Consider the following 21,608-nt stretch of genomic DNA (forward strand, 5'->3'; position numbering starts at 1 on the left):
AGAAAGGGCTAAATGTGATTATAAATAAAAAAGATCTGTATTTTTTTGTGTATTAATAGATGTATTTATAGTGGTAGCATATCATAAATTTAAACTTATGTAGAGAGGGAAGACATACAAATACGTAAGACATATATTCATATATATGTACTCAAAAATATATACAAAATACACATAAATGTCGCATTAGCAAAAGGATCTGAGAAGCTAAATAGAAAACAATAGAGAATCCAAAAGATCTAATTCATATATATATATATATATATATATATATATATATATATATATATATATATATATATATATATATATTTGTTTACTGTATTTTGGGGAAAGAGTTCCGACGAGGTGGTCGATTACAAAGAAGAACTTTTTCGATATAAGAGCTAAATATTTGTTTATTAATTATACAGAAGTTCAGAAAAACATTGGTACCGTCGGTTTCAAGCCCAGCACAACGGGAAACCGTTAGTGGTAACACGTAAATGATGTTCAGCTCTCGTCAGCACGTTGTGTTGGGCTTGAAACCGACGGTACCAATGTTTTTCTGAACTTCTGTATAATTAATAAACAAATATATATATATATATATATATATATATATATATATATATATATATATATATATATATATATATAGGTCAAAATGAAATACTCCATTAGTGAAAACAACCGATAAACCTGATCATGTATGTCTACAAGGTAAGCTGTTTTTTTCTAGCCAAGAATATCTTCTGTTGTCCCCTCGCTTCATAGCGAGTTTCTGCTAATGTTCAGATAGCAAATGTCACACTTTTAATGTTCATTATTTATACGTATAGATGTTTTTTTTTTTTTTTTTTGTTTTTTCGTGCACCAGTTCAAAAACTAGAAATAACCGCTCGAATTGTTGAGTCGTACATTTATAGCTAGACGTACAAAGTGCCAAGTTGCGGTTGCTGGCCAAAGCTCAGTTTCACAACGTGAGAAATTGGAAATGCTCGAAAAAGGAATTAGTGAATGTATTTCATCTAGTTATATTTTTTTTTATCCCGACTAGCAATAAAACTCGACGTGGCCCGGGATTGAATGATGATCAACGAATGTTTCACACCCCCATATTTTTATTGTCATCGAAATCGGTGAAATCGCCCATTTTTTAATCAAATCGATTCATTGTTTTCTCTAGTCGGGAACCCATCACAGTGCACCGGGAGGAATCTTCACACGCCTTCCCGCAGTTACTTAGTCTACATTGCAATGTAGAGAACCTACTGTTGATTTTATAAAATTATTTATTATATATAATGGCTTGAATTAAAGTTAAACTTAAATGCAAGTCAAGTATTATGCTTCAATGGTGCTCTTAACAGAAACATTCATTTCGAACGTACCCTGTCATATCAAATAACCTACTGTTGGTTTTATGTCTGGCCTTACAGCTTCTGCGCTAATAATGATTTAAATTTAAGTTTAAAATGAAAAAAAATCAAGTATCATGGTGTAATTGTGCTTTAAGCGGAAACATTCATTTCGAACACGCCCTTGTCATATCAAAGATTCTACTGTTGATTTTATATGTCGATATTCCGATACTAAACCTATCTAAAAACACCACCAGGCACATAAAGTACCTTCATGTGAAATTTCATGTAAATCGACCCAGCCGTTTTCGAGTCGATAGGGAACTTTCTCGTTCTCTCGCTCTCTCTCTCTCACACACACACACACACACACACACACACACACACACACACCGCCACACAGCCACACAGACCCACACAATTCCTTTTATATGATGGTAGATTCTGTCGTCGTTATATCCATCAAATGAATCAATTTTTGTCTTCATACATTTTTAGCATCTGACATTCCGATGTCACAATATTATGTTTATTGCACCATTCTTTGATTCTCTGTGTACTTTTTACTTATCAGAATAAATACTACATGTAAATAAGATTTTGTTTCTAGAGTCTTTCCATGTAAGAGAAATATTTCTAAACTCAGGTAATGTTGTCTTGTTTTATGAAGTGGTTGGTAAGTTAAGAATTGACGTCTCCACCAATAAAAAGAAATGTCCATAAAAAAGAACGTTAATGCTCCCAATACAGGAAAATAATGAATAAAAAATGTTTACGAAGAAATATTATGACCAATCTTAGCTGATTATTTTATTATAAACACACAATCGATTAACTCACATTTAATCTTTGTTCATGATCCTGGATATATTATTAATTTCTACAATAATTTTTATAATTAAAACCCACATTATGCCTCTCACTCCTACTTATATAATATATTTGATATATTGTCTGGGCTTATTATATCATTACAAATACAAGAATCAAGTAACTCACATTTCATCACTTTTCATAATTCTTGGATATGTTACTAATTTCGACAATCATTTTCATAACTTTAACCCACAATGTCGCTGCCCCTTACTTAAATAATAACTTTGATATATTGCCTGGGCTGATTATTTCATTACAAATAAATCAATCAATTCTGGGTATTCTCATAGTATATATGTTTCACATATCTTATTCAATCCCAGATGACGCCGCATATTGTGCTATTGTATATCATTCACCTATCTCATTTGATCCCGGGCGACGCTGGGTATTTTGCTACTATATGTTTTCCACCTATCTCATTCAATATTGGGCGACGCTTTCTGATAGTCTATATTTGCATATCTCATTCAATCCCGGGACTGACTTCATATCCGCCACCCCACTGTTGAAAATATACATTAAATAAAGTAATGTTTTAATCATAAACTGTTTCAGCCATTTCCGAGATTGACTTTATATTCTCAGCCCACTGTTAAAAATATACATGAAATAATGTAATGCCTAAATAGTAAACCGTTTCAGCCATTTCTGGGACCGACTTTATATCCCAAACCCACTGCTAAAAATATACATGAAATAATGTAATGTCTAAATAGTAAACTGTTTCAGCCATTTCTGGAACTGACTTATATTCTCCAACCCACTGTTGAAAATATACATGAAATAAAGTAATGTATAAATTGTAAACTTTTTCAGCCATTTCTGGGACCGATTTCTTATCTCCCATCCTACTGTTACAAATATACATTAAATAAAGTAATGTCCAAAACGTAAATGGTTGCAGCCATTTCCAGAACCGACTTCATATTTCCCACCCCAATGTTAAAAATATACATTAAATAAAGTAATGCGTAATGCGTAAACGGTTTCACCCATTTTCGGGACTGATTTAACATCCCCCACCCCACTGTTAAAAACATACATGAAATAAAGTAATGTTTAAATCATAAACGGTTTGATTAATTTCCGGGACTGACTTCATATCCCGTAACCTACTGCTTAAAATATACTTGAAATAAAGTAACGTTTAAATCATAAACTGTTTCAGCAGCTTTTCGAAAGTAATACATAAAAACATTAACACGGTTAGAGATTAGGCAACGATTGCTTCAACATGAATTTCTGAGTGTAGTATAAGTTTCCAGTGACTTGAATCCCTCATTTTTTGGCCTTGGTTAATGGAGAAATCCTTCATTAGTGATACAATTCTTATTTTTGTTATTGACCAGAGTGCCCCTTTTGGGGGAGCTGGTTTTCCCCTAAATTTTTAACCGATCTCATGTCCAATTCCGCCCTCGTGGGAGGCAAGTAAACAACAAAAACAATAATCAAAACGGACATTTTCCAGGGTATTTTATAATTAACCAGAAGTGACATTTCCAGAGCATTTTGTTATTAAATCAGAAATAACTTTTTCCCGTTACTTTTTTAATATTAAAACTTTGTTACATTAAACATAGTACCTATTCACAATGCCTCCCCACGGGACAGAATTAGACACCAGGGTCGCTTTTTAACGTGGAGAAAAAATAGTCTTAGTCGTAAAGGATTTCTCTTCCGCTGAGAGAGAAGAAATTGAAATATAGCTCCTAAAGAACAGATACTACACTTTGATCTTAGCCAAAAGGCCAAGAAAGACAAATAATTTTTATTAGTTTTGCCTCAACAGCGACACCAATTTTTTTTTCCTTTTCAAGGTGGACAAGGTTTATTTTGGAATATTCTACTTTTTGGAATATTCCACTTTCCTTTTTTAGGGATGCACAGCATGATAACGGACGGAGCGATAAGCAGCAACAGCAGCAGCAGAAGAAGAAGAAGAAGAAGAAGAAGAAGAAGAAGAAGAAGAAGAAGAAGAAGAAGAACAACAACAACAACAACAACAACAATAATAACAATAATAATAATAATAATAATAATAATAATAATAATAATAATAATAATAATAATAATAATAATAATAATAATAGGAGGGTGAAGAAAACAAAACAAAAGAAGCCCACTCCCCCCAATATAACAGAAATGAATGAATAAAAAATATTCATAATAATAATAGTAGTAGTAGTAGCGGTCAAGATCAACAACAACAAGAAGAAAGAGGCAAAAGAGAAAAAATCTAACCCCCCCCCTCTCTCTCTCTCTCTCTCTCTCTTACTCTCCTTTCATTTGAATATTTTGTTTTCCCCCAATAAACATGGAAATCAATCAATAAAATATGTTTTTACTTCAAATTAACCACTGACAAAACCGGGGGGGGGGGGGCACTCAAGGATAAGAGTTACTAAGTGATGATTCAGTAATAGTGGAACATTGGGTAGGGCAATGTTATTTAATAGGACGGGTCAACAAAAACTTATTTGCATAGGACTTGAAAAGGTCCAAGTTATAGTCACCCGATTAGCAGCTCCACGGTATTTGTTTCACAGAGTAGAGTTTCTTTCCTAGAACTGTCCAGTTCTAGGAAAGAACTTTATTCATGGAATTTACGTTTAATTTTAGGCACAGATAGGGAGTAAGGGAAATTGTTGACGGTTGTTGTAGCTAACCGAGTATTTGTTACAAACGTTTTACAGGGAGGCAACATGGATTGGAGCTCAGTCGAGCACCTGTTATGGAAGTATCGATAAAGCAGAGGTAGATTCGTAACGTCTCTTCTGTGAGGCGAAAAGGTCGTCACCCACTAAATTCCGAAGATGGTTTTGGACTGTCAATGCAGATGAATGAAATGAAAAATAATAGTAGTAGTAGTAGTAGTAGTAGTAGTAGCGATCAACAACAACAATAAGAAAAGAGACAAAGAAGAAAAAGCTCTCTCTCTTTCTCCCCTTCTCTCTTTCTCTCCTCCTTTCTCTTTCTCCCCCCCTCTCTCTCTCTCTCTATTTGAATTTATTTTCGCACTCGCACCCACGTAGACAAAAGTTATTCATAGAATGAAAGCGTACATTCGGAGAATAATTTAACAATTAAAGGTGAAGAATCTGTAAAAGTTGTTTCGTATCCCTCCCCCCCCCCTCTCTCTCTCTCTCTCTCTCTCTCTCTTTGTTTGAATATTTTGTTTCGAAGAATAATCTAATAATACAATTACCAACTTAGAAGTAAAGAATCTGTGAACATTTTTTCACTTCGTTAGAATGCATGGTTTGTGTTAGACTAAGTGTGATTTATTTTGAAATAATAGAATGTGGATGCACGCCGTATGTAATTTCACGGAAAATATTCTGTACTGTTCGATAAATGCAAACTATAGAATAACCGTTTATGTCTGAATAACCAATGGCATTGTCGTTAGAAGTAGAAGTGAAAAGGACATTATTATTTCCCTACATTACGTTAGATGAAAAACATAATCACGGAATCACAAAATGAAATAAGTACGATGAAGCGTGATAAGTGAAAACTTGGAAGTATTTGCTTCAGTGAATTATGGGAGATTGAGAGGAGAAACAATGAGTGAGTAAATATAATGCTACTACTTGTAAATATGACTTGTAAGAGCAAATTTCCTCGAAACTATTATAGAAATTAATGACAATGAATGAATTCGACTGATATTATCCACAAAATCTACATCAAGTATTGGTAGGTAATGTGACTATATTAAATTTATATGTGGTTTTTGTGTTTGTATTTCTATAATGTTTTATTCGAAACGGGAAAAATCAACTTCTTTTTATTAATTATTGATAGTGGATATTATTTACGTTTTTTTTAAATCTATACAAACATCATTGACTACATATGTGCATACATGTTTAAGCTGTGACTTCTTTTGCAATCTAATGGCATTAGGTCCTTAGACTCATTGGTTTCAAATGCAAATGTCCAAGTTCTTTTTCAAATATCTTTCGAAATTCAGCATCATCAGCCCAGTAGTTTGAAATGGTTTCAAATGCGAAGGTACCAGTTTTTTTCAATAAAAGATACATGTATGCACATAAAAGTGTTCGTATAAATAAATAAAAATACGGCTCTAATCATAATTGAACACTATTTTATAAATACCGAATTTTTATTACATTAACATATGAAAAAATCACAAAAAATACTATCATATATATATATATATATATATATATATATATATATATATATATATATATATAGCTTAATTAAAAGGAAAAGAGAAAGTTCAATTCCACAAAGGAGACTTATCGGGATAATGTCAAGCTCAACAATAATTATTGGAGCTTATACAGTAGGACAACAAGAGTATGAAATGAAGACAGAAAACTATATATTGGTAGACATAGAATGGATCATTTATTTAATAATGGAATACCGGCCAATTTGGGGGATAGAAGGGACTCTTTATGCCAGGGCATTTCAAAGCCTGATGCTTCTAATCAGAAGAGTAGAGAAGGTGCTAGGTAGCATGGGGAGGATCCAGCATCTAGCGCAAGGTTCATATATAATATTATATAATAAGCTTCTCCTTATTTATTTAGAATTCAATAAAGCTTCCCCCAACATTCTATAATTCCTCTTAATCTCTTTCGTCCCTAATAAACCTTACGCTAGATGCCGTATCTTCCCCATCATATATCAATATATATCACAGAAATAATATATATATATATATATATTTATTGCTGTGAGATATATATATATATATGGATGTATATATATATTATTGCTGTGATATATATATATTATTGCTGTGATATATATATATATATATATATATATATATATATATATATATATATATATATATATATATATACTAGCAAAAGTACCCGTCGTTGACTGGGTTCAAAAACAGCCTACAGAAAATGGACTCTGATTTATGAGAGTATGATAGGTTATGAAAAGGAAGGGCTGTAAATAGATAGCTTCGAATTTGGGTGTATCAAAACCAAAGCAAAATGTGATGAATGTAAAAATAAAATAGATAAACCCCATAATTTATTATACCATACCTGTTCACACTGAAACACTTATCACAATATTCTGTGCATCTATATTAAAAAACCTTGTTAAACTTTGTGACATATTTCCATTCTATGGAGGTCAGGCGCGAACGAACACCCCATAATTTTATTATACCATATTTCTTCAAACTGAAACATAATTATCAAAGTATACTTACGCAAATAGATATGAAAAGTCTTTATTAAAGTTTGTGCCTATTTCCATTCTATGGAGGCCAGGCGCGAACGCAGACCACACAATTTTATTATACCGTTCCTATTTAAGTTAAAACATACTTATCAAAGTATTTTTATGTACATCTATATCAAAAACACTTGTAAACGTTATTTTTTTTTAAATTTTAAATTTTTTATTTCCATACTTTGTGGACCAGGCGCGTACGCAGACCCCACAATTTTAATGAATCATCATTATGCCAGATCAAACATACCCATTCCTGTGTCTCGATACATCTTCTATCATTATATGTGATCAGTTTTCTATAATAGTCAACCATATAGGAGCCTATTCGTGATCAGACACACACACAGACGTTCAGCTTTATATTATAGATTTCTGTGATCTTTGAATAAAATTAAAAACTTGGAATAAAAAAAAACTGTGTTAGAAACACTTTAAGAAATAAAAAAATTATTTCTTTTGTTTAATTGCAATATCTTATTAATTTCGGATGTAAAATCCTTCATCAGAGATTGAGTTCTTTTTGGTAACGCACGAGGGGCGAACATTTTACTTGCGAGGAAAGAAAAAACAACAAAAGACTAGCTACCTACCAATCTATTTATCTATTCATCAATATATATATATATATATATATATATATATATATATATATATATATATATATATATATATATATATATATATATATATATATATATATATATAGTCTTTGAAGTTTTTAACCTTTAAAACTATACAAAAAAATATTTTTTATCATTCGTTAGAAAACCATCTAGTCAGTAAGTCATTTAATCACCTGCAATCACTGCATCAACTCGCTCTCGAATTTATAATACCAATAATTTATTTTTCAAGGGATCGTCAGTTGTTTACCATTAAACACTGTTTCGGGGATTTAAAAACAAAACAGTATATTACATCATGGCTCCCCAGCAGTGTTGATCAAACACCACCACCTTTAATCTTAGGAAGAAGACATGTTACAAACATTTGATCCAATTTCCTATTCTTAATTGTAATTACTAACCTTTTCATACTATAAAAATGAATTTCTTACCTGTGCAATTCATCAATTTCCACATTTAAAATGGATACATTTTTTAATTTTTTAATTTATCAGTCTTGTATTTATAAGATTAGGATTAATCCATTTAACTACTTATCACCCCCACTATGATTTGTATTTAGTATATTTACATTCTTATTTATTTAAAATTAGATATATAAAGGTTAAAAATATTTTTACATATATACATTTTTTATATATATTATTTATTATTATATTTTTTATATATATATTTTATATATATATATATTTATCTATCTATCTATTTCTCTCCCTCTCTCTCTCTCTCTCTCTCTATATATATATATATATATATATATATATATATATATATATATATATATATATATATACTAGCTGTACCCTGCCACGCGTTGCTGTGGCTCAAATTAGCGCAATGGAAAAACTTCCAAAATGAGAAAAAGCATGTTTCTTATAGGTTTAAATTTCCATTTTGCATGGGTACACAGATTTTGTTGTTCCATTTTCTTAACTGATATAGAGATTTTCCGGTTTGGTGACTCTTGAATATGTAACATAAATTATCCATGTGAAAAAACAGTCAGTGTGTAACTGTAAGGCCCACAATTGTAAAGATTGTTCCCTGTGCTTTGTTGATGGTTATTGCAAATGACAATAAAATTGGAAAGTGCAATTTGCTAAAGTGTAATGATGTATCCGGTGGAATAATAGGAATGCATGGAATGAAGATATATTCATCTGTGAAAGGTCCTGTTAAGATTGTTGTTTCTATGATATTGTTTGTTAATTTTTTTTTTTACTGCAAGCTATGTGGCATTGCAAAGCTTGGATTGGTTTATATTTCACAACATGATAATTAGTACACCAAATTTCAGTTGCAATACATGCGGTGGCATCCCTGGCAAATATAACTGTTGGATAATTAACCACTTTATCTGCTTTCACAACAGTGTCGATGGATTTGTATTTGACTACCTCACTTGGAATTTTACATTTAATTATAGCGTTAAGTTCATGGGCATCTTTGTATTGACCTGCAAGAATAGCTCATTCACTCAGTCAAATGGAATTATTATAATTTGGATATCTGCAAAAACATTTTAAACTAACTATTCTTTTGATGAAATAAAATTACAGAAATTACAGAAGTTAAAAGTCAAAGAATTTTGCCCTTAACTCTGACCAGCTGGCACTTTTTCGTACCCAATTTCCCACAAGTCATGCAAAAGTTTTTGTGCGGATCGAACAGTCTGCAACTGTACAAGCATATTTTGAGTTAAGTTTAATGTCTTCACATGGAAGTTTTATTTAGAGTATTTGAGGCAAGCATTTATTTCATCTGCTGGTGTTGATTGAAGAATAACAGATAACATTTGTCTGAAATCTCCTGCAAGCAATATTACTGCATTCCCAAATGGTCTGAAATTGCCACGCAAATCTTGCAAGGAGCGACCAAGAGCCTCAAGTGATTTTTTGCGTACCATTGTGCATTCATCCTAAACAATAAGTTTGCATTTTTGCAATATTTTCCCCCATATTGGATGTTTTGGAGATGTCGAACATGAGATTTTTGAAAAATTGAATGTTTTAAAGTAGAATAAATAATTCTTCTACTTGGCAGCAATGTCGCAGGTATTCCTCATGCAGCAAGGGCTAAGGCTATGTCATTTTGTTACCAAATGGCTGCCAAAATCAATTTAATTTTAAAGGTTTTACCAGTTACTTCTGGTGCTGTTCAAGGTAGCAGTAATTTCCAAATAACTTCTATTCTCACAGTCAGTAAATTAGGTGACTAAAATAGGAATTATCCATGTTTTGACAATGCCTTATTCACTGTAATTAATTTAGGAGACTAAAATAGGATGAGGGATTAGAGATGGACAGATAGAGAAAAAGATATATAGATAGAAAAGAGACAGTGAGAGGAAAATAGAGAAAGAGAAGGAGATAGAGAGATAAAGGGATTGATAGATAAACAGAGAGAGGGGGAGAGTTAGAAACAGAGAGGGATGAGACAGAGGAAAGGAGAGAGATAGAGGAAGTTAGAGAGAGAAAGGGGCTCAAAGAGAGATGGAGAGGGTGATATAGAGAGAAAGATAGATTGAGAGAGGGAAAGGGAGAGATGGATAGAGAGAGATATTGAGAGAGGGGGAGAGAAACAGAAGGTGAACTACACTTCACCGTTTTTTTCCTCGTTCAGTAGAGAAGAAATCTTTCGAGACTGAGGCAATTTTAATGTTTTGTTATTATTCAGAGTACCCCTTTTTTTGGGGGGGGGCTAGATTTTCCTCGCATTAGAAACCGACCGGGTTATCTGTACTTTCACTTAACAAATTAATAAAAGAAAAACATATTGTAAAATTTGAATTTAACAGGAAAATACTATTTTAAAAAATAGCACGGTAACATAAGTGCATAAGTGCCACTTTAGGTACTCCTTGGGCGTTGAGTTCCGTGGCGACCAGCATAATTATTTAATGGTCGCTCCTTTAGCCCCCCCCCCCCAGTCAAGGCTAATGCATGCGCACCTAACATTTTTTTTATTTACTGACGTTGGCTTAGTAACTAAACGATTTATTGATAATTTCGTAACCCTTAAACGCATGCCGGAAGATTTAAATTGGTTCATTATTGTTGTAATGAAAAAAAAAAAAGTTTCATTCAACACAAAACCAAAAACACATATTAATGATAAATGATTTATTATTCTATTCATTGAAATTTACTAATTTTTAAATAAAAAAGTTAAAAAAAAAGTTAATAAAGAAATAGTTGCTTATGTGCGCATAAACAACTTGTTTTTTTTTTAGATTAGGTCCACCTTATAATCACCCCCCCCCCCAACCTCCTCATCTTAAGAACAGCTTCCGGAATAAACACAACTTTTGGAGGGGGGGACTATTTGCAAAATTTAACTGATATTTGTTGTCATCATACCCACCCGAAAATACTATTAAAAAAAAAAAAAGGAGGGGTTCAGTGCCCGTGGAAGAGAAGTAGATTTATTTATCAATAAAAGTTGCGGAGAAGTAAATTTATTTAAAAAAGAAAATTGTGACGGTGGAACTAAATGTTTTGTTTTCGCATTCAACAATTTGTTCATCCGCGCATGTAAATTCAAAAATATTTGTAAAAGTGAGAAGTTATCAGTAAATGATTTAGTTTTTTTTTTTAATTTATTTATTTATTTTTTTTTTTTTTACATTAGGTCCACCTCCACAAATGTTAAGAACGGCTTTCAGAATAAACACCCCCAACCTCTCCATGTTAACAACGGATTTCGGAATAAACACCATATTTAAAAAAAAAAAAGTCGATAAAAGTCGTCATTTAAAAAGAAATTTAAAATCAAACGTTTGTAAAAGTGAGAAATTATTAATAAATGTTTAGTAACATTTTTCGGTGCTAATGCAGAGAGTGACCCGCGCTATTTTTTAAATCGTGTTTTTTTTTTAATCAATTGCAAGGTTAAAGTACAGAATAGGTACAAAACACCCTCCCCTCCCCATGTTAAGAATGGCTTTTTAAATAATAACGTTATTATTTCAGCGTGGATCACTCTCTGCATGAGTACCCATTTTTCTTTTAATATTCATAAAAAGTAAAACTTTTTTCAAAATAAATAAATAAATGTTTGTAAATGTGACAAATAATCGTTTAGTTACAGCAACGTCAGTAAATAAAATATGTTACGTGCGGGGTGAGGTGGGAGACGAAGGGAGCGACTATTATTTTTTTCTACTGGTCGCCATGGAACTCAACGCCAAAGGAGTACCAAAATGTAATTTTTTTTTTGTCAAATAAATGAATTTAGCAACTTCGTTAATTTTACGACTCGCCCCAGCATATTATAAACACCCTAACTTCCCCATGTTAAGAACGGCTTTCGAGGTTTATGGAAGGGCGTATTTTTTTTTGTTTTTTGTTTTTAACATGGGGGGGGGTAAGGGTGTTTATAATACGTTGAGGCATGTCGTAAAAATGAAACAGTTTAGAAAAAGTTAAAACAAACTTTTTTATGTAAACAATGCCGTGAAAATAAACTAAACAATTAAAACGTAATGTTTCATGAGTGAAAAGCCTTAACATAAATAAAATTTAAAAAATTGGTAAGTACGTAAATGAATTTAAATGTTTAAAATATGGGATTATTTTTTTTTTGTGTGTGTGTGCTAATGCAGAGAGTGATCCGCGCTATTTTTTTAAAATCGTTTTCCACGTTTAATTAAAGTTTTATGATATGTTTTTATTCAATTGTAAGGTTACAGAATAGGTACAAAACACCCTCCCTTCCCCATGTTAAGAATGGCTTTTTAAATAATAACATTATTATTTCAGCACGGATCACTCTCTGCATGAGTAAGTTTTTTTGTTTGTTTTTTTTACTTATCGAGTTAACAGAAAATGAAATCTTTCGTCAATTCGTGGTTGTGAAATGAATCGAACCGGAAGTTCAGTTTTACAACAGAACAGATTCGCAGTAACGGTTAAAAAATATATTTATTTTATTTAATATTTTAATAATTCGCGAGGTAAATTTATTTCAATAACATAAAAACATACCTCGACTCTAAAGATGGGTTGTCTGAAAATTTCAAATAAATTGATAACGTAGAAATAGGATTTTATTATTTTAGAACGAACCAACATTTACATTTCTATATATATAGATAATAAAAATTACAATAAGTTTACCAAGGTAATCAAAATGGTAAACTTAAATATATTATAAATATTAAAGAGTTAATATTTACAAGTAAAATAAACTCAGCCAGATGTAAAAGCTCAATAAAACCGAAAAGGAAATAGAGCTTATAATTTTAATGATTTGGAATTCATTCCATTTGCGCTTTTTTTCCAAGAAACACTGCCTTTTGGATTATTTTGGACCATTTGGAATTTACCCATTGGATTGAAATTTTAAATTCGACCGTTTTGGATTTACCATTTTTGGATTTTTACCCTTCACCGGACTATCCATTCATGTGAAATCTTTTTATCATTTTTCTTTTGCCTCCTGTTCTCCTTACCTCACCCTTTTTTTTAACCAAGTAAGATCTGTGACTTACTTGTACTTTCATTAAATACTTTTATATGCAAAATCCGATCCTGCATTGTGCTAATTCCTGCCCTCTGATGAGAAGGAGAGTATTTCATCGAAACTCCGCGGATTAAGGACTATCCACTTATCTTGTGCTTCCTTTTTTAAAATTAAATATGTTTTTAACTCTTTTTCAAGATGTCTTTTAACATGTTTTATTAATCATTTGTTCATATATATATATATATATATATATATACTCTATGTATTTCTCTCCCTCTCCTCTCTCTCTATATATATATATTATTTTTTATATATATTATTTATTATTATATGTTTATATATATATATATTTTATATATATATATTTATCTATCTATCTATTTCTCTCCCTCTCTCTCTCTCTCTATATATATATATATATATATATATATATATATGTATATATATATATATATATATATACTCTATGTATTTCTCTCCCTCTCCTCCCCTCTCTCTCTATATATATATATTATATGTATACTGTATAAGAAGAAATAATAAACAGTTGCAAATAGCTATTCAAGTATTAGTCAGTTCCAGTATCACTTGTGTCGGAACATACGTAAATATCTTGTAGATGTGCCGAGTTGAAACATGCCTTTAGTGTTTATACGAAAGATTTACTGAACAGCCATGTGTGGTATCGTGCTAGGAATGATAAACAGTGAAATGCCAAGTTTTGATGGAGCAGATAGCGAACACATAACACATTACTCAATAAGCCACGGGTCGAACAACTACAACAACAAGATTCGACTTTATTCATTTACATTAACCTCGATGCTTATATAGTATGGGGCGCACATGAAAATCATTTTCCAAAGAAACAGTTAAAAAAAAAGCAAAAAATAATATCCTAATCAAAAATTAGGGAAAATTGTAATTGAAAGTAATTGCAATTGAAAGTAAAAATCAGTTTTCGTATTTTCCCGATTCGCCATTGATAATAGCGGAAATAACAGTAAATCAGGGGAAGATAAGTCAGTTTGTGATTTAACCAAATAATAATGAATGGCGGAGCAGTTTATTTTACAATTTGATGTTTTTGTTTGTTTGTTTTTTTTTGTTTTTTGTTTTTGAAGAAGGATTTGTCTTTGGCGCCAAAATACACCTCAGCCTCTCATATCATTTCTTCCTTGGAGCCAAATCTTTTTCCATTGAGTATGCTTTTGATGTCTATAAACGGCAAGTAGATCTAGAGAATCGGATGGCTGTGAAAAAAATCCAAAAAACCTGTGAATAAGAATCATCTAGGCTTACCAACATTAAATATAAAGACAGATAAACTATTAGATACACCAGAGTATACATATCTATCATATAAAGGACAAGTGTTTGTTTGTTTGTGCTTGATCCAATATAAAAGTCAAAAACTATACAAGACACACCCACAAAGCAGATAACTCCTCATTCAATCTGCAGAAAAGAACCCTGTGAATAAGGATCATCTAGGCTTACCAACATTAAATGTAAAAACAGATAAATTATTAGATACATCAGAGTATATCTATCATTTTTTTATATTCCATTTTCACCCCAAACAAGGCAAAGGGCCACTTTTAAGTAGGGGGCTACTATCGGGGACATAAGTTGCAGGGGCATTATGAAGAGAGAGGAACAGCAAGATGTTTGTTCACATTACACTTGAACTTCTGCATGTCAGTACAGCTGGGAAAACAGAATCCCGAAAGGGAGTCTCAAAGTCTAGCAGTTCTGGGGAAGAAACTATTTGAGTAGAAGGCCTTCTTACACCTAGGAATTTCTACTGTGAAGGGGTGGGATTTAGCTGCTTGTCGGGTTTGTAAGGGATATTCACGTCGAGGGGGTAAAAGTGTTTGTAGTTCGTCAGAGCATTCACAATTAATGTACTTGTAGAACAGGCAGAGGGATGCAACATTTCGTTGATGGGACAGAGGCTGAAGCCTAGATGAGCGTTCAGGACCTATCAGGTTGGCGGCTCTCTTTTGAACCCTGTCCCGGGTGAGAGACAAGTAGTAGATGCACCAGCCCAAATGTGACAACAGTACTCCATACATGGGCGAATGGTGGCCTTATAGAGGTACAAGATACTTTCAGACGTAAGTAGTTTTCTAGCAGCAGCCTTGGCAATGTTCTCAATGTATCTATTCCAGTTTATGTTCCCTGTAAACGTTAGGCCGAGGAGTTTAAAAGAGGTACTTTCGCGTAATGTGTTCTTGGCCATTACTATTGGTGATAGATAAGGTTTCTTGTAATTATTGAAGGAGACAAGCTTAGTCTTGGCAGCATTGAATGTGACCATCCATTTTTGTCCCCATTCCATTACAGATTTGACGCCATCCTCTAGTGTTTCTGCCATTTCCTTAGATATGTGTTCATTTGTTTTCCCCTCGTGCATCTTATAGAGAGTGATGTCATCAGCAAATATACCCATACCAGAAACAATTTTATCAGGGAGGTCATTTATGAATATCAGGAATAATAAAGGCCCAAGGATAGACCCCTGAGGCACTCCCGCATTTATATCATGTTGTTTAAATGTACTACCGTCGAGGACAACCTGGATTTTTCTCTTACTTAAGAAGGATTTAATTAGATTATGTATTCTTCCACTGATAATATATGATCTAATTTTCCTTAGAAGGCCATCGTGCCACACCCTGTCAAAGCCTTAGATATATCGAGGGCTACCGCTCTACCCTCCCCTGTTTTGTCTAGTGAACGGTATATACGTTCAGAGATTACAGTTAGGATGTCTGCTGTTGAATGTGCTTGCCTAAATCCATATGGTTTGTCGATCAGGAGTTTAGCATCTGTAAAGTGATGGACTAGAGCTTGGTTAAGTAAGGATTAAAATATTTTGGCGAAAAGCGGGAGAAGGCTAATGGGGTGATAATTTAATGTGTCAGTCCTTTCGCCAGAATTCTTCAAAATTGGTACCACAGAAGCGGTTTTCCAGCAGTCAGAAAAGCAAGATTCGTTTAGGCCATTTATTGAAAAGTTCATATAAAGGACACATGTTTGTTTGTTTTTGCTTGAGCCAACATAAAAGTCAAAAACTATACGAGACACACCCACAAAGCAGATAACTCCTCATTCAATAAATTTTACGTCAAACTAATTAAACAACAACTTTTAGGCAAATTTCATCATCATAGTCTCCTTTTATGTTGATACATTGATTGCAATGCTCTTCTAATAATTAAATGCTTTTTGTCAGTCGATTTTTCTTTGGCCTCCAAAGTTTCCAATATCACTACCTCATTGGAACCAAATCTCTTTCTCTAGAGCACTATTTGGAGATGATTAAAATTTAATCTATGTACCAATTTGCCTGATACGTAAATATCTATATATTTATACAATAGCGTGTGTGTTCTTTTGTGTGTCACGCTCGCATCTTTTTTCCTCCGAGTGACTGTCGTTTAATTGGTTGAAATTTCAACCATTCGTGGCCAAAATACAACATGCCCACATATGTACTGACGAACTTAAAAAAAAATTCTAATGCAACTCAATAAGGACTATCCACCTTACTTACTACAAAAAAATGCTAGTTTATTTTGGTGTCTCAAACTTCTCCCCCTCTTTTGTGCTGATGAGGAGATTATATTCGGAAACAAAGTTTTTGTCAATTATTGTTAATGTGTATTCCCAATTTTAATAAAATGAATATCGTTTCCGAAACGATCGTACACCCAATTTTATTTTTTTTATTTTTCCTTTTTAAACTGATTCATAATTTACACTTATCAATGTTTATATTTAATATTAATATAGCTCTAGAATAAATATATATATTGAGCTTATAATATATCTACATTACTACGAACATTGCTGGCTTAATCTTTATAGGAGATTTTCCATCAAAAAAGCTTTTCCTTCAATAGCTCGTAAATCATCACATATTTTATATTTTATTGCTTTTTGTTCTACATCATCTCCCTTTGAATAAGGATTATTTAGGCTTACCAACATTAAGTGTAAAAACAGATAAACTATAAGATACATCAAAGTATACGTATCTATCATATAAAGGACACGTGTTTGCGTTTGTGTTAAAAGTTAAAAATTATACGAGACAACATAAAAGTTAAAAATTATACGAGACAACATAAAAGTTAAAAATTATACGAGACAACATAAAAGTTAAAAATTATACGAGACAACATAAAAGTTAAAAACTGTACGAGACAACATAAAAGTTAAAAATTATACGAGACAACATAAAAATTAAAAACTGTACGAGACAACATAAAAGTTAAAAATTATACGAGACAACATAAAAGTTAAAAATTATACGAGACAACATAAAAGTTAAAAACTGAACGAGACAACATAAAAGTTAAAAATTATACGAGACAACATAAAAGTTAAAAATTATACGAGACAACATAAAAGTTAAAAACTGTACGAGACAACATAAAAGTTAAAAATTATACGAGACAACATAAAAGTTAAAAATTATACGAGACAACATAAAAGTTAAAAATTATACGAGACAACATAAAAGTTAAAAATTATACGAGACAACATAAAAGTTAAAAACTGTACGAGACAACATAAAAGTTAAAAACTATACGAGACAACATAAAAGTTAAAAATTATACGAGACAACATAAAAGTTAAAAATTATACGAGACAACATAAAAGTTAAAAATTATACGAGACAACATAAAAGTTAAAAATTATACGAGACAACATAAAAGTTAAAAATTATACGAGACAACATAAAAGTTAAAAATTATACGAGACAACATAAAAGTTAAAAATTATACGAGACAACATAAAAGTTAAAAATTATACGAGACAACATAAAAGTTAAAAACTGTACGAGACAACATAAAAGTTACAAATTATACGAGACAACATAAAAGTTAAAAACTGTACGAGACAACATAAAAGTTAAAAATTATACGAGACAACATAAAAGTTAAAAATTATACGAGACAACATAAAAGTTTAAAACTGTACGAGACAACATAAAAGTTAAAAATTATACGAGACAACATAAAAGTTAAAAATTATACGAGACAACATGAAAGTTAAAAACTGTACGAGACAACATAAAAGTTAAAAATTATACGAGACAACATAAAAGTTACAAATTATACGAGACAACATAAAAGTTAAAAATTATACGAGACAACATAAAAGTTAAAAACTGTACGAGACAACATAAAAGTTAAAAATTATACGAGACAACATAAAAGTTAAAAATTATACGAGACAACATAAAAGTTAAGAATTATACGAGACAACATAAAAGTTAAAAATTATACGAGACAACATAAAAGTTACAAATTATACGAGACACAACCACGAAGTAGATAATATCTCATTCAATAAATTCTAGAGTGTTATTCGAGGTCATGTTGGTGATGTTCTCGACGTATGACCAAACGAAGTAGTCTAGCGGGTTCAAGTCGAGGGAGGAGGGGACCAGTGAGAGAAGGGTACAAAATCGTAGTACTTTTTCTGAAGACAAGCTTGGGTCTCTTTAGACGTGTGGACCGGCGCCAAGTCCTACTACTACACCCAGGGCCAGCCAGCGGCCACCTGATTGCACCAGGGGATCATCACAATTTTTAGCACATCCACATGTTGACTTTTGAAGCCGAAAATGTGAGGTGGCATGATGTGTCCCTCACTTGAAACCACACTAAAGACCATAACCGTGGTCAAAAACTTTGTTTTCATTACTCTGAGAACGCCCTCAAGCGTTGAACCGTCCGGATTCTTTTTTTTTTTTTTTTTTTTTTTTTTTTTTTACACAGTGGCCACCACTTATCAAGGCCCGGAAGCCACTCAGGTATAAGGGTTATTGCAAGTACATTACGTTAGTGTGGAGATTTTATGAAGTGTTTACTTAAGGGGGCGGTTCATTAGGAATTTGTTAACGTTGGACTTGAACACATCCAAGTTGTAGTCAGGTGGGAAGCAGGCAGACGGAACAGAATGTTGACAAGGGCCCCGTTGTCATAACTTTGATCGGTAGAGAGTTTGAGTTGTATAGCGGCGGAACTCCGATCACGATCGTTGAACATTGTGTCACTTTCAGACCTTAGAGAAAGCTATTATCGCTCTTGGGATTTGCACACAACTGCCCAACTAGTAGATAGTCTGCAACAACAAAAAATAAATAAAAAGGAAAGAAAGAAACCCGGTTTTCATCAAACGGAAATAGAATCAAGTAGTCTTTTCTTAGGGCGAAAATTTTATCGTTCCACCCTGTACTTTACCAATACACGTGAAAGATTAATGTTAAAATAAACACTCCAACTCAAAGCGAGGCCATACTAGAATTTCTTAAATCTGTGGGACAAGAAGTCATATATACTGATAGAAAAAGTAAATTCTATTTTGAAACAAACGAGAAGGCCGTCGAGTACATCGAAGTCAACGTATGTTAGCTATATTTGATAGTTGACATCGGTTCGTACTAACAAAAATTTCAAACTTATATTTTTAAAATATAATTTAGGTAAAAATGCACTTTCGTATAAATAATTGAATTCGTTCAAAGAGTATCGCTAACAAAAAACAAATAAAAACATCTACATAAAAACGCGGTATATTCAGTAGTCAAGCGAGGTGGCCCCGTGGTAGAGGTTTAGGCTTCTTATCATGCGGTCCTGATTTCGAATCTCGCTAGATTCAACCACTTAGATGAGTCATAGACGACGAAACACGTGTCAGTGGATAATTAGATTTAAATATATATATATATATATTTAAAAACTTCAATATGTATATATATATACGTTTAAAAACTTCAATATAGGAAAAATACATTAATTTAATATAAATTAACTACAGAAGAACTGCTTTCCAGCTTATTGTTTCTAGCGTTTTGCTTGCACGAATATCGAGCTATATAAAGAATGTTTCGAAGGATTCTACCACATTGAAAACCAAATGTATATGACTTGGATTTTACTCTCCAGACTGGAATATGCTATTTAAAAAAAAACGCAATTCATTCTGGAATATATCAATATTCATTGGATTTTACAACTATTCCTGTATATCCGCATTATTTCAACTTAGAGTATCCTTTTTACACTATCGCTTCGATTTTAATTTGCAATCTATGTGCTAATTGCAAACTCTATAATCACCCACATCTATCTTGCTAACAAAGTTTTCTCTGATAGATTTTTTAAAATTTGTCTTTCTAAATTTTGGAAAAGAACACGTTTTCATTATATTGCGTCTTACGCGTGTTTCGTTGGATAGCGGAAGATGCTTTCCTCATATCACTGTCATCATAGACGAATCCATATTCCTTAAAAACTGCCACATAGTTCAAGACATTGCATGAAAAAAGGGCAACACACACTCACGCACACGCATAACACCCCCACACACATATAACAGGAAAATAAAATTTTGTAAATGAGAACAGAGCCGAATCAGCACACTTGACCTTGCACACATAAAATGGTTCGATATCCTTTTGAGCACAGCTTTATACCATTAATAAACCTCGTAAAATTTTACTGTAGTTTCAAGGGTTTTCCGATAGCCATAAGTCTATTAATAAATTCACATTTTATTTGGATTGGTAATTTCGACTGAATACCGACGCTTAGCGCACGAGCGTTTAATTGTATGTGTATGTCATAGGTGTGACGACACACATGAATAAACACACACAAAGGAACTCTACTGTCAGCAAACATGTTAATAGAAAGTGCAGACAGCAGAAGCGCGCGCACACGAACAGAACTCTTACTGAATATACGCTCCTTTTTGTTTTCTTTCATCTTCTTCTGTCTTGGATGATAGCCAAGATACGCGCTCATTGGAGCCGCATATGGTAAGAGTTGTGCGAAAATCGATGCATGCACACACATATATATAGTGGGTGGGAGAGAGAGAGAGAGAGAGAGAGAGAGAGAGAGAGAGAGAGAGAGAGAGAGAGAGAGAGAGAGAGAGAGAGACGTTATTCGATCAGTAAATGCCTGGCATCATACAGTCATGTTAACAAACACACGCTCACAAGCGTCACCTGTGCAGAACATCGATCTTCACC

At 32.5% G+C, this 21,608-nt stretch overlaps 1 pseudogene; it reads right to left on the reverse strand.

Moving 5' to 3' along the window:
• Positions 1-3,869: 3,869 nt before the first annotated feature.
• On the reverse strand, positions 3,870-3,983 carry LOC145277190 (U2 spliceosomal RNA; annotated as a pseudogene).
• Positions 3,984-21,608: the final 17,625 nt, after the last annotated feature.

Source organism: Euprymna scolopes, chromosome 5 (assembly GCF_053919585.1).
Source record: "Euprymna scolopes isolate OS-2025 chromosome 5, ASM5391958v1, whole genome shotgun sequence".
NCBI lineage: Eukaryota > Metazoa > Mollusca > Cephalopoda > Sepiida > Sepiolidae > Euprymna > Euprymna scolopes.